The sequence below is a fragment of the Pelophylax lessonae genome, assembly GCF_965119305.1.
Source record: "Pelophylax lessonae genome assembly, chromosome: 2".
Taxonomy (NCBI): domain Eukaryota; kingdom Metazoa; phylum Chordata; class Amphibia; order Anura; family Ranidae; genus Pelophylax; species Pelophylax lessonae.
In genome coordinates this window covers 678,343,328-678,355,489 of record NC_138769.1, presented here as the reverse complement: position 1 = coordinate 678,355,489, position 12,162 = coordinate 678,343,328, and positions in this window count along the sequence as shown.

Genomic DNA, 12,162 nt, shown 5'->3' with positions numbered 1-12,162 from the left:
ATCATGTGTGGGTTAAGGCAGGCATCCCAATACTTTTGACAATATAGTGTATGTGCTATTTAAATTCTGTTTGTCCTTCTCTTTGGAGTATAAAAAGTCTTCTCCTCCATGGAAAAATTACCTTCCAGTGCGTTTGGATGTTACATGTGTATACACTGTTTTTAGCCCACTACCAGTGTAATACCACTCTCGCCTTCAGAAGTGGACCCAATATTTATTAGGTCAACAGCGCTTTTTCCTTTTTATCATAGGGCTTCTGTATTCCTCTGTGTGTCTCCTTTACCAGCAGTATGGGTATTGAAAAGATTCCACTCACATTATACATGACTAAAATATGCCTGTATATGCCCTTAAAGATGCAGCCTCTGTGTACCTCCAACAAAATAGCATTCTGTTCACTTCCGGCCACGACGTGACATCACCGGCCCCTTTCTGCCTACGCATTACGTCACTGTAAGCATGAGCATGATGATTGTTGAAAAATGTTTTAAGTCTATAGGGTATTCCTTGTATCTTTTATGTGCTGCTGCTAGTGTTCAGTTTTTGCATAACCATTTGCACTGTAATATTTGTTTATTTTTTTAGTAAAGATGCTGACAGTCATAAGCACAGTTCTATGTACACCAACAATATATACTCAGTCTAGGGGATGTATTTTTAGAATTTATTGATGAGCAATTTGAAACATGAGAGGGGTTTAGTATACTCTAAAACAATCAATAGGAGTGCATACTTCTAGCACAACTATCACGTACCTGGTAGCAGAGCCTGAAATGATGAGGACACCTCTGACTCAGGGGCCCCGATAGTGTGAACACAAGGCGCAGGAGTGCAGAGTGGCATGAGTGTCTGTAAGTCTTGGGAGCAGCAAAGTGGGTATTCACCACAGGCAGGGGAGTCTTCAGTAGTCTCCAGAGAAGCAGACAGCTGGTGGATGGCAGCCTGAAGCAGGCTGATACTGGTGACAGCGGGCAGATGAGGCATGAACTGGTAGCAGACTGTAGAAGAGCAGGCACGGCATGATGTCTCAGGAAGCAGAGTCAGGTAAGCCGGGTCATACAGTGGCAGCAGGAATCAGGTACAAAAAAGCAGGCAGGAATGTGGTCTGGGCACAAGCCAGGTCAGGAGCCAAACAGTGGAAGAAAAGCCAAAAGAGCAGACAGAAGCAGAGGTCAAGGACAAGCCGAGGTCGATGCAGGTGGAGTTCAGAGAGTGGTCAGGCAAGCTGGGTCAGCAACTGGGATCAGGATACAGAACAACAGTCACAGGGGGCTAAAAAACAAAGCAGCACTAAACCAGAGCACTGACAAATTTTATATAGCCCATTTGGTGCCAACATCTGTCAGCCGTGCACGTAAGCACGCTGATGTGCACGTGTATGCATGTCCTTCCTGACAACAACTCTTCTACTTTTAGTAGCAGGCACACATTATAGTAGCAGGCACACATTATAGTCCCAATCAGGTCTTATTCACAATGGGTAGCTGTCTGCCACCCAGACCCCACAGGAAGAGCCTCAGTGAGTTAGACAAAGGATCCTTCACCAGACCAGGACTCCAGGCCATCCAGCAAAAAATCATCAGTAATCTTCTCCAGGCCCTTAGGTCAGCAGCTGCTAAGGCTTGGACTGCAATTTCTTGTCTCACTAGCTTCAACATCTCTGTAAAGGCCTCTCAAACATTTATCACCTCTCCAACCACCTGCTGGATGCCTCACTTCAGAGATTGGCTAAAGCATGATAAATAATTATGCTGGTTATTTGACTCTCCCTGCCCGATATTTTGGAAGCTTCTTTCAGAAACAGCTGGAAATAATTAAACACCCAGCTAGGAAACCCTGACCAAGCCAAAACAATCAATTACTGCTCCATTTATTACAGTGAAGCCAAAAACTAAATTTAGCCTAACAACCTAACTAGAGATTGGCACTAAATGTGTGTATATAGGTTGTCTTTCACAGCTCAGCATCCCCATCTGCTACAGCCTCAGTGAGTCGCAGACATGGAGGTTGTACTGTGCATGGCCAGACTATTCATCCTAAGGGTATAACATTTATGTACAGTTTGGCCATTGTAATGGGTTATTTTTAAACCACTGGTTTTACTGTTTTGTATGTTCTTAATAAAATATGTCATTTAAAATAGAATATCTTGATTTTATCTGACTTCTATGCTTTGGACGGTAGCACGAAAAATCCTGTTGCCCCTCTTTCCCAGTACTTGCCTGTTGGCTCAAAAAACTACATATTAAATTAAGATGTAGGTACCAATTTTATCAAATAAATATGTATAAGTACAGTAAGAGCATATACTATGTGTTCATTACATATGTAGCACTGTCCCTGTAGGGCTTGCTGGGTGATGACTTCTTGGGTCTCCTCTGATTACCTGCAGACAGTCACTAAGGGACAGTTCACCCATCCTTCCTTACCAGTTGCTCGTCACTCAATAAATAGTCCCGGGGATGCGGTTTTGATATTTATTGTGGAACTTGGATGGGAGAAGGGAATTGTGGGATATTCCAAATTTTCACAGTAGATAAGGACAGCTCTCACTTGGCCGCACCAGGGTATTTGTGGAAGCAGACACACTGCTTTGACCATACTGCCACTTGTATGGAATAATTAAGTCCTCTTGCTCTCTATAGCAGTAGACTTGATACAACTACATTATCTTCAGGACACTTTCTAGCATCCCCTTGACTGACACCTGTCCACTGACTCTTCTAGCAGAAGGGATGGGCCTCTCAGGACAGGCCCCACAACACAGATCTGTACTCACTGTAGGCAGAATCAGACCCTTTATGTGTCTCCCTTCCATTGAGCTCTGCAGGACGTTTGGGATCAGCTCCTCTCTGACTTTTAGGCCCTCAGGTTGACCACCTGAGGCCGCATGGCAGCTTCTACAGAGGAGAGGCAGTCACCCCCTACCTCAGGGACCCCATTCTCCAGCTGAAAGACCCTGAGCAAATGTGCCCTTGGCATTTATACAGTACCCCAGCATGCACCAATGCACTTTCCTCTGCCAATCACAAGGGCTGTAGGATATGCTTGTGCACTTATTTGTCAGGTTTCCTCCCACTGTCCAATATGCCTCCCTATTAGACCAGTGTGAAACACTTCAAACAAGCTGAGCTGCACCTGAGCACCATGAGCAGACCTCACTAGCAGATCCTACTCTCTGGTAGGCAAAGAGCAATATACATTTACCGGGCAATCTCTCTGGTAAGCAGAAAGACCCAAAATTATACTCTGTCTTCTAGCACCTACCTAGGAGAGTGTGCCACATAAAAGAAGAAAACTCCAGTTTTGGATTTTTCAGAAAAGAACAAGTAAAATTGAAAGCAGCCATTTTTTAATTATTTTTTTTAAGTTATGTTATGTGAATAAAAACATGTTACAAATATATAGTAGGTATTTTTCCAATTTGTCTACAAAAGTGGAAATACTTGGAAAGTCTTACCGCAGCAGAAATCTTTGGCATTTTAAAATTTCAGGAGGTAAACACCATCTGAGAACAATCAAATATACTGCAGATAATGTACTGCACACTTTTTTGAAAAGAGAAACAAACTCCTTGCATTATATATAACTGCTGAGGAAGTTTTTGAAAGCAAGCTCTACATTGAGGACACAGCACCGTGACCGTTATTAATCAGTTGCTAGATTCATGTAAAAGGCGCACTTGTTTTGACACACCGACTGTAACGAGAGGAAAAACAAACACAATAACATCCATCCTTATCATTGGGCCGGTATCCAGATAACCTCTCTGGTCTGCATTATTAATCAGAGGTTCGAGACTCTACACTTGGCGACGAGGCATGACCGCTCAGATCAAAGTTGTTATATATTCCTATAATGAAAGTAAGTGCTTGCAATGAAGTACCAATGTGCCAAAATCATTTTAGCACTTATATTCCTTGTAATGTATTATATGTTAGTCATAATGCATTTTTATTGGGAGAGGCCATAGATGCGTGTTAACCCTTCTTGCAAACTGGTAATTTTTCTGTTTACTAAGCAGGTATCACGTACCTGGTAGCAGAGCCTGAAATGATAAGGAATGCCTTTCCAACACCTCTGACACAGGGCCCCTGGTAGTGTGAACAGAAGACCCAGGAGTGCAGAGTGGCACGAGTACCTGTAAGTCTTGTCAGTAGCAGAGTGGGTATCCACGCCAAGCAGGAGAGGTCATCAGTAGGGATGATCGAATGGTTTGGGTCGACCATCGGTTCGACCCGAACATTGACTGTTCGAAATTCGGCCGAATTCCGAACTTTTTGCGGTAAAAGTTCAGAATTCTGCACCAGAACCGCCCAAAATGCAATGGGACAGGAACTGGGCTTTAAAAGCCCGTGATTGGACCAGAAACGTGAGCAAAAGCCAATTGAGGGGGCAGAAGGATGCTAGGAATGTGATTGGAGTGACTAGGGGGTCCAGAGGCCAATCAGTAGTGAATACGCCCCCCAGTATATAACATGCCAAATCTCTAGCACGGTAATACAGGGCTGTGGAAGAGAGTGGAAGCAGTTCTGTTACTCCTGCTGCAAAAGTGTCATTTAGCAATTATTAGTGTGAGTAAAGGGATATCTAGTGTAGTTAGGGTACTATATAACACTATAGTTAGATTCAAAAATCTAGTTTCTGTAGGGAAAGTGTTAGGTGTCAGGGTGACCGTAGTGTAGTTTAGGGTGAACTGACTCTGACTGCTATGCCAGGGTGACTGAACTCATCCATGTCAGGGTGACCGCCAGAGAAAAAAGATAATTTTTCTTAGAATTTTTAGTAGAGCAGGGATGTGGCTCCACTCCTTTCACACCTGGGCGTTTTTGTTTCAGGCGTTTATTGGGATTTTTTGTGGACGTCTTTGGAGGCAGGCATGACATCTGAACTTCTGTGTAGGGGTATATATATATACACACACACATACATGTATATATACACAAACACACATATAGGTGTGAAAGGAGCGGAACCCCATCCATGCACTAATGAAATTATTTGCAGGGATGGGGTTCCGCTCCTTTCACACCTGTTGTTAAGGAGCAGGGCCAGGAAGCCAGCCGCGGAATCCTTAACAACCGATGATTCATCAGCTGTCAATGGGTTTCCCCGCTGACAGCTGAATGAATAAAAAGTGCAGGTAAAAAAAATAAAGAAAAAAGCGACGTGGGGTCCACCCCACCCCATACCAGACCCTTTGACGTGGGGTTCGCTGCCAAAATCCATACCAGACCCAGACCCCAACCCTCCTGATCCATACCAGGCCACATGCCCTCAACATAAGGGGGTGGACTCTACCCCCCACTCCAAAACACCTTGTCCCCATGTTGATCGGACACAAGGTCGGGGTCTGCGGGCAGGAAGATTATTGGAATCTAGAAGGTTATCAGAATCTTGTTTGGTGTAGGACCTGGTATGGACTGGGGGGGGGGGACCCTACAACATTTTTTTCTTTATGTCCTGGGGTAGGTTTGCAGTTGTACCATACTCATTCCCTTTTTGGATGATGGATTGAACAGTGCCCTGAGTGATGTTTAAAGCATTTTTTTATAACCTAACCCTGCTTTAAATGTCTCCACAACTTTATCCCTGACCTGTCTGGTGTGTTTCTTGGCCTTCGTGGTGCTGTTTGTTCACTAAGGTTCTCTAACAAACCTCTGAGGGCTTCACAGAACAGCTGTGTTTATACTGAGATTAAATTACCACAGGTGGACTCTATTTACTAATCAGGTGACTTCTGAAGGCAATTGGTTCCACTAGATTTTAGTTTGGGGTATCTGAGTATAGGGGCTGAATACAAATGTACACCACACGTTTCAGATATTTATTTGTACAAAATTTTGGAAATGAGGGGGGGGGGGGGGGGGAAGCTGCTTGCATAAGGTTTACAATGCATAGGGGTAAAAAAACCTTTTGCCTTTAGAACCATTTTAAGGTGTAGATATGGTAGCTGGGATATCTTCGTCATACCAATTGGGACTGTAGAAAAGAAACTTGAGACCTAGTCAGGGGCAGGTTTTATATTGTTGTAGTGCTACTTTAGAGCGGCAGAAAGAGGAATATATGAATACAACTATAGTCAGTCAGTAAATCTTTTTTATATCCCCAGCAATTAGCATTTTAGCATTGCCTTGATGAGCAACAGAACTCATCTATGTTTCAATTGATGTGTTTGTAATTTTTAGATCTGATACTACTGAATTCAACAACTAATACATAGTTACAGATCATTATGAAGTTCTCAGTTTCCTATAATAACAGATAATGAAAAAAGTATATTTTGCTGTTGTATAGATTGGTCACCTAATACCCTAATACATTTGTTGTATTTTTTCAGGGATCCCAATTGGTATATTTGTACATTTGTTATAACTACTTTACAAAATATTGCACTTTCCCTGCTGAGATTTTACATTATTACTGTATATACTGTATATGGATGAACACATCAAGGTGGAAACATCTTAAAATCCTCTGGCCAGGCTATGAACCTTCAAGTATTTGCATATTTATAACAAGCTGTAAATGAGTTTTCACTGACTCTGTTGCTTTAGGTACTGTGTAGCAATTCATCCTCAAAGTCATGAGAAGCAAAGAGAAGCAGTGGAGTCATTAAAGCCTGGTCTCAGTCTTTTGCTCTCTACGGTACATTCTTTCTGTGCCCCTGCTCTGTCATAGATTAGAAAGCTGGCAAACTGCTCAGTCACTGCTAGAAAAATAGGATCAGGAAGTACTGAGGTGCTGAAAGTAAAAGTGTTTTTGCTGGGAAGTTTACAAATGAGTTGCTCTACAGTGCCTGTAGCTACAGAGGCCAATGAGGGTTTGTTTTAACCACTTCTGGACCGGAAAGATTTACCCCCTTAATGACCAGGCCATTTTTTTGCGTTATGGCACTGCATTAATTTAACAGACAATTGCGCGGTTGTGCGATGCTGTACCCTAATAAAATTGATGTCCTTTTTTTCCCACAAGTAGAGCTTTCTTTTGGTGGTGTTTGATCATATTTTATTTTATATTTTATTGTGATATAAACAAAAAAAGAGCGAAAATTCTAAAAAAAAAAAAAAAAAAAAAAAAGAAAGAAAAAATGTTTTCATCATTTTAGGCCTATTTGTATTCTACTACATATTTTGGTAAAAAAAAAAGATATATATTGATTGGTTTGCGCAAAATTTATCGCGTCTACAAACTAGGGGAAAGATTTATGTCATTTTTATTTATTTATTTATTTTTTACTAGTAATGGCGGCGATCAGATTTTAAGTGGGACTGCGACATTACGGCGGACGGATTGGACACCTAACTGACATTTCTGACACTTTTGGTGGGACCAGTGACATTACTGCAGTAATCAGTACTAAAAGTATGCGCTGTTGCTGTATTAATGACACCAGCAGGGGAGGGGTTAACCCACGGGCGATCAAAGGGTTAAATGTGTCCCTAGGGGGTTCTTTCTAACTGTGGAGGGGATGAAGACCTGTATTCCTAAATTATGGCGCTTTTCCACTGCATGGAACCGTACCGGTTCGGCACGCTTTTGTGCTTTTCCACTGCTGGTACCGCATGGTATAGGGTCGGAACGGTTCGGTAAGGTACGGTATAGGTTTTGCTTTTCCACTGCATGGAACCGAACGGTACGGTACGGTACGGCTCTGAAAAAACAGTACCACCTCGATTGTGGTTCCAAGAGGTACCATACCCGGTACCATATCCCACAATCCTTTGCATGCAGTCACTACTAGCCACTGATTGGTCAGAGAATCCCACCCACCCCATTGTTATCCCACCCACTTAACTTTAGTACTACTTTAGTGGAAAAGCAAACCTATACCGTACCGTACCGTACCGTTCCGACACTATACCATGCGGTACCAGCAGTGGAAAAGCGAACCGGGCCAAGCAGGGCCGAGTAGAGCCGAGCCGGTACTAGCCGGTACTTGCAGTGGAAAAGTGCCATTAGAGGAACACAGGATCCCTGTGTTCATAACTGACAGAACAGCGGTCTGCTGTGTTTACAACGGCAGACTTCCATTCTGTCTCCGCAGGGAGCAATCGCGGATTCCCAGCGGCAATCGCGGCCACTGGACCCACGAATTAGCTTCCCTGTGATAGAAATAAGGATGTCAGGTCCTCTTTATTGAGAGATCTGGGTTCAAAAAGACTCTAAATTTCTTATTTACCTTTCAAAGCAAAATATTTTTTTTTAATAATCTTTATTTGCAAAAAAATAAAAAATAATTGTTTACTTTCACCCTAGATCAGAAGAGATGTCATGACATCGCTGCGGTCCTCCAGGGCCATAGAGGCAATCAGAGAAGATCTAGTCTCTCACTGCCTCTCTGACCAGCCAGCCACACCGTCAGATCACTTTATGGGTGCGCCGGTGAAAACGGTAAGCCCCACGTCCCCTCCCAGCTCTTCCGAAAGTGATCCAGCGGCTAATGAGCCACTTGGATCGCAGTCATTAGAAAGCCAGCCGTTGGATGAAAAAAGATATCAGGGGTTATGGGTGAGAGCTTCAGCCATAACCCCAGTAAACCACTTGCCAACTGCAATGTATATATATGTATAGCGGTCGACAGGTGATTAAAACAGCTCATGCTTTATTAGTAGAATATAAAAACAGATTTCAAGCCTTTATTGCATATGTGGCCAGTTCCAGAAACCATAGTCATTTGTAGGCATTTCAGTGACATACAATGCCTTCAAATCCTTAGAATAATACTGGTAATCAAAGGCAGACAAGTGTGGCATTAAGATATCTGTCTATGCATTTTCATATTATCTATTATCTATGGCTTTTATAATTTTGTATGTGTATAATTTATCTGTCCATTATGTTTTGTAGTTAGGGCTTGACCCCTGCTTTTTCTCCATCTTTCCAGAAGAAGAAGGTGAGCCGCATTCTACATGATCTGCAATTACAAGCAGATTACAGATCAGTATGCAGATGACTCAGTGCAAAGCAAGGCCAGAAGGACTCAGCAAATAATAAAGAGAAAAGGTATGGCAATTAAAGGATGACAATACTTTATTAAAAACACAGAGTAGGAAAGAGGCAGATGTACACTGCCTTTCTTGCAATGAATGTATTTCTATTCTCTGAATTAGTTCTATGACACTGTGAGGTCAGTTTCAGTGTTTAGAGCAGGAGTACTCAACCTTTTCAGAGTGAGGGCCACTTAGGTGACTTGGTAACCGGTCGTGGGCCACAATGAAATGAAATGGTTCAGAATTTAGAATTTTTTTTATATTGAACAGCATAATGAACATTTTCCTTCTGCAGCCACTAAATGCTGGGGGGAGAGAAGGGAGGAGAATCTGGCTTTTAGAGGAAAATTGAGAGGATCAGTTCCTGTATATTCTTCCTCTGCCAGACCTCCTGCACAAGTGTAAAGAATAACTGGACATGGAGGTTCCACGGGTCCCCTTGAGCATAGGGTAGCATTGCCATTGTGACCCCTGGTGCTACACCAGTGGTTGGGGGTGTGTGATAAAAACACGTCCTAACTATGGGGCTTTTCTACCCCCCAAACTGCAAATGTAAATGAGCCCTTACTGTCCTGATCCCCCACTGAGCAGAGCAAAGTTGGTGAAAGACAGGTCTGCCCTGCAATCTGATCTGCCCAGGCAGAGGGGAATGGATCGCTTTTCATTTTTTTTTAAGCAGATCAGATTGGATTGAAGGTAGGCAGGTGTAGAGCTGAATGGAGGGTCCGAGCAGGGGGACCTGATCGGACTTATCATGTAAAAGGGGCCTAAGCCTGCTTTCACACTGATACGCTGCAGTTTACCCGCACATAGGGGGGCAGTGCAGTACTGAGTCCTGTGGCTTTCCTGCTGGTTAGCTGCACTTTGCCATAGACTTCTATTATATCTTGCAGGTGTGGTGCACACCAAACTTGGAGGATATAATAGAAGTCTATGGCTCGGTGAAGCTAACCCACAGGAAAGCCGCAGGTGCACCGCACTACACCTGCGGACCATTGTGAAAGTAGCCTAATAACCTTTTTTTTTTTTTTTTAAAGTGCTAATATGCCCATTGCAAAACTATGTGAAGTTTAACCGGTTGCCGACCGCCGCACGACTATATACTGCGGCGGTCAGCCCCGGCCAGGCAGAGTGACGTAGGGGTACGTCACTCGCCTATCACTGACTTGTGAGCCAATTGCGGGCGGGCGCGCGCCCGCCGAGGCACGCGCCCACCCCGGCTCGTTCACTGACAAGTCAGTGCGTGTGACCGGCAGACCCGATCGTCCGCCGGTCACTCACGATCGCTCCGGTGAAGGGAGAAAGTCAGGCGGCTTATGTAAACAAGCTGCCTGTCATTCTCCCTGGTGTAAAAATGAAGATCAGACGGTTCTACTATGTAGGACCGTTGATCTTTGTTTTTACACCAGTAGCCATGTCCCTTTACAGTTAGAATCACGCCCCTAGGACACACTTAACCCCTCCCTCTCCAATACAGTTAACCCCTTCCCTGCCAGTGTCATTTTTGCAGTAATAGTGCATATGTATAGCACTGATTACTGCAGTAATGTCACTGGTAACCCCAAAAGTGTCAAAAATGTCAGTCAAGGGTCCGATCTGTCTGCCGCAATGTTGCAGTACCGCAAAAAAAACCGCAGATCGCCGCCATTACTCGTTAAAAAAAAACCCACCAAAAATGACAAAAATCTTTCCCTTTGTTAGTAAACGCGATAACTTCTGCGCAAACCAATCAAAATACGCTTTTTGCGATTTTTTTTACCAAACATATGTAGCATAACACAAATTGGCCGAAAATGTTAAAAAATTTAGATTTTTACATTTTTTTGGGGGGGAATTTCATATACAAAGATGTGAAAAATATTGTTATTTTTGCAAAATTTACGCTCTTTTTTTGTTTATAGCGCATGATCAAAAAATCGCACAGGTGATTAAATACCACCAAAAGAAAGCTCTGTTTGTGGGAAAAAAAGGACGTCAAATTCGTTTAGGTACAGCGTTGCACGACCGCGCAGTCACGCAGTAAAAAATCGCAAAATACCCCTGGTCTTTTAGCAGCCAAATCCTCCGGGGCTTAAGTGGTTAATAAATAATATGCCCATTGCAAATGTGATGTTTACTGAGTCATATGACCATTGCAAAACTATGGGATATTTTATAAACTGACCTTTTTGTCTTTCAGCTACTGCTGGCATAGTAAGGCTTTTAGAAAGGTTCTTGTCCCAGGCGGAGTGATACCAGGTGCTCTTCGCCTGGGATCAGGAGCCAGCATCACAGAGGAAGCATTGGCTTATGGGGCTCCTGCTCTCTCTGCAGCCGCTTGCTTCCTGCAGTGTCGGCTTCATCCATTCTGATGCTCTGGGATGGTGGGTTTGTAACCCACTATCTGGGCTTGCTGACCCACCATCCCAGGGCATGAGGTTGTGGTCCCCATCAGGGGGCACAGGTTGAACTCCCCTGGTTTAGAGCAATCTTTCTCAACCTTTTTACCTTTAAGGAACCCGGAGTCATTAATAAAATGTCCCTTGCATTGCTGGTAATGGTAAGAATGCCTGCCTACAGTGGTGGAAAGATTGGTAGTCACTAAAAATGATCATCAGTGCCATGCTACTAGTTCTGCCAAGTGGGGATATGCCTGGAAATAAGCAGGAACCATGAGATGGGAGGTAAATTAGCCACAGCTCAAGAAACCTCTAGCAACCTCTGGAGGAACCTTAAGGTTCCATGGTTGAGAATGATTGGTTTAGAACCTTCAGTAGTGCATCTCCTAAGACCAGTTCTGGGCTGTAATTGCAAGCTGTAAACAGGTAGGCAGGATTACTTCTTTCTGACCATCATTATCTATGAGCTAGTAGTAAGCTGACTCTGCCCACTTGCCAATGGCTTGTGGACTCAGCCTGGAAGCATTCATATAAGCAGCACATCTGGAGGGTCTAAATCAGGGAACCACAAACTTTTTAAACTGTCCATCTAACTTTATTGGGGGCCAGACTGTGGCCATTGGGAGAGTGTGGGAAAGAGTGACAACTCAGGAGCACAACTGGGAGACAGGAAACAGAGCGTTGTCACCCTATCAGGCCTCTTTGACACTTGCTTCTAAATGTGGCAATTGACCCACATTTTTGAAGCACTCTGAATGACAATCAAATCAGCTACTAAATAAATCATATAA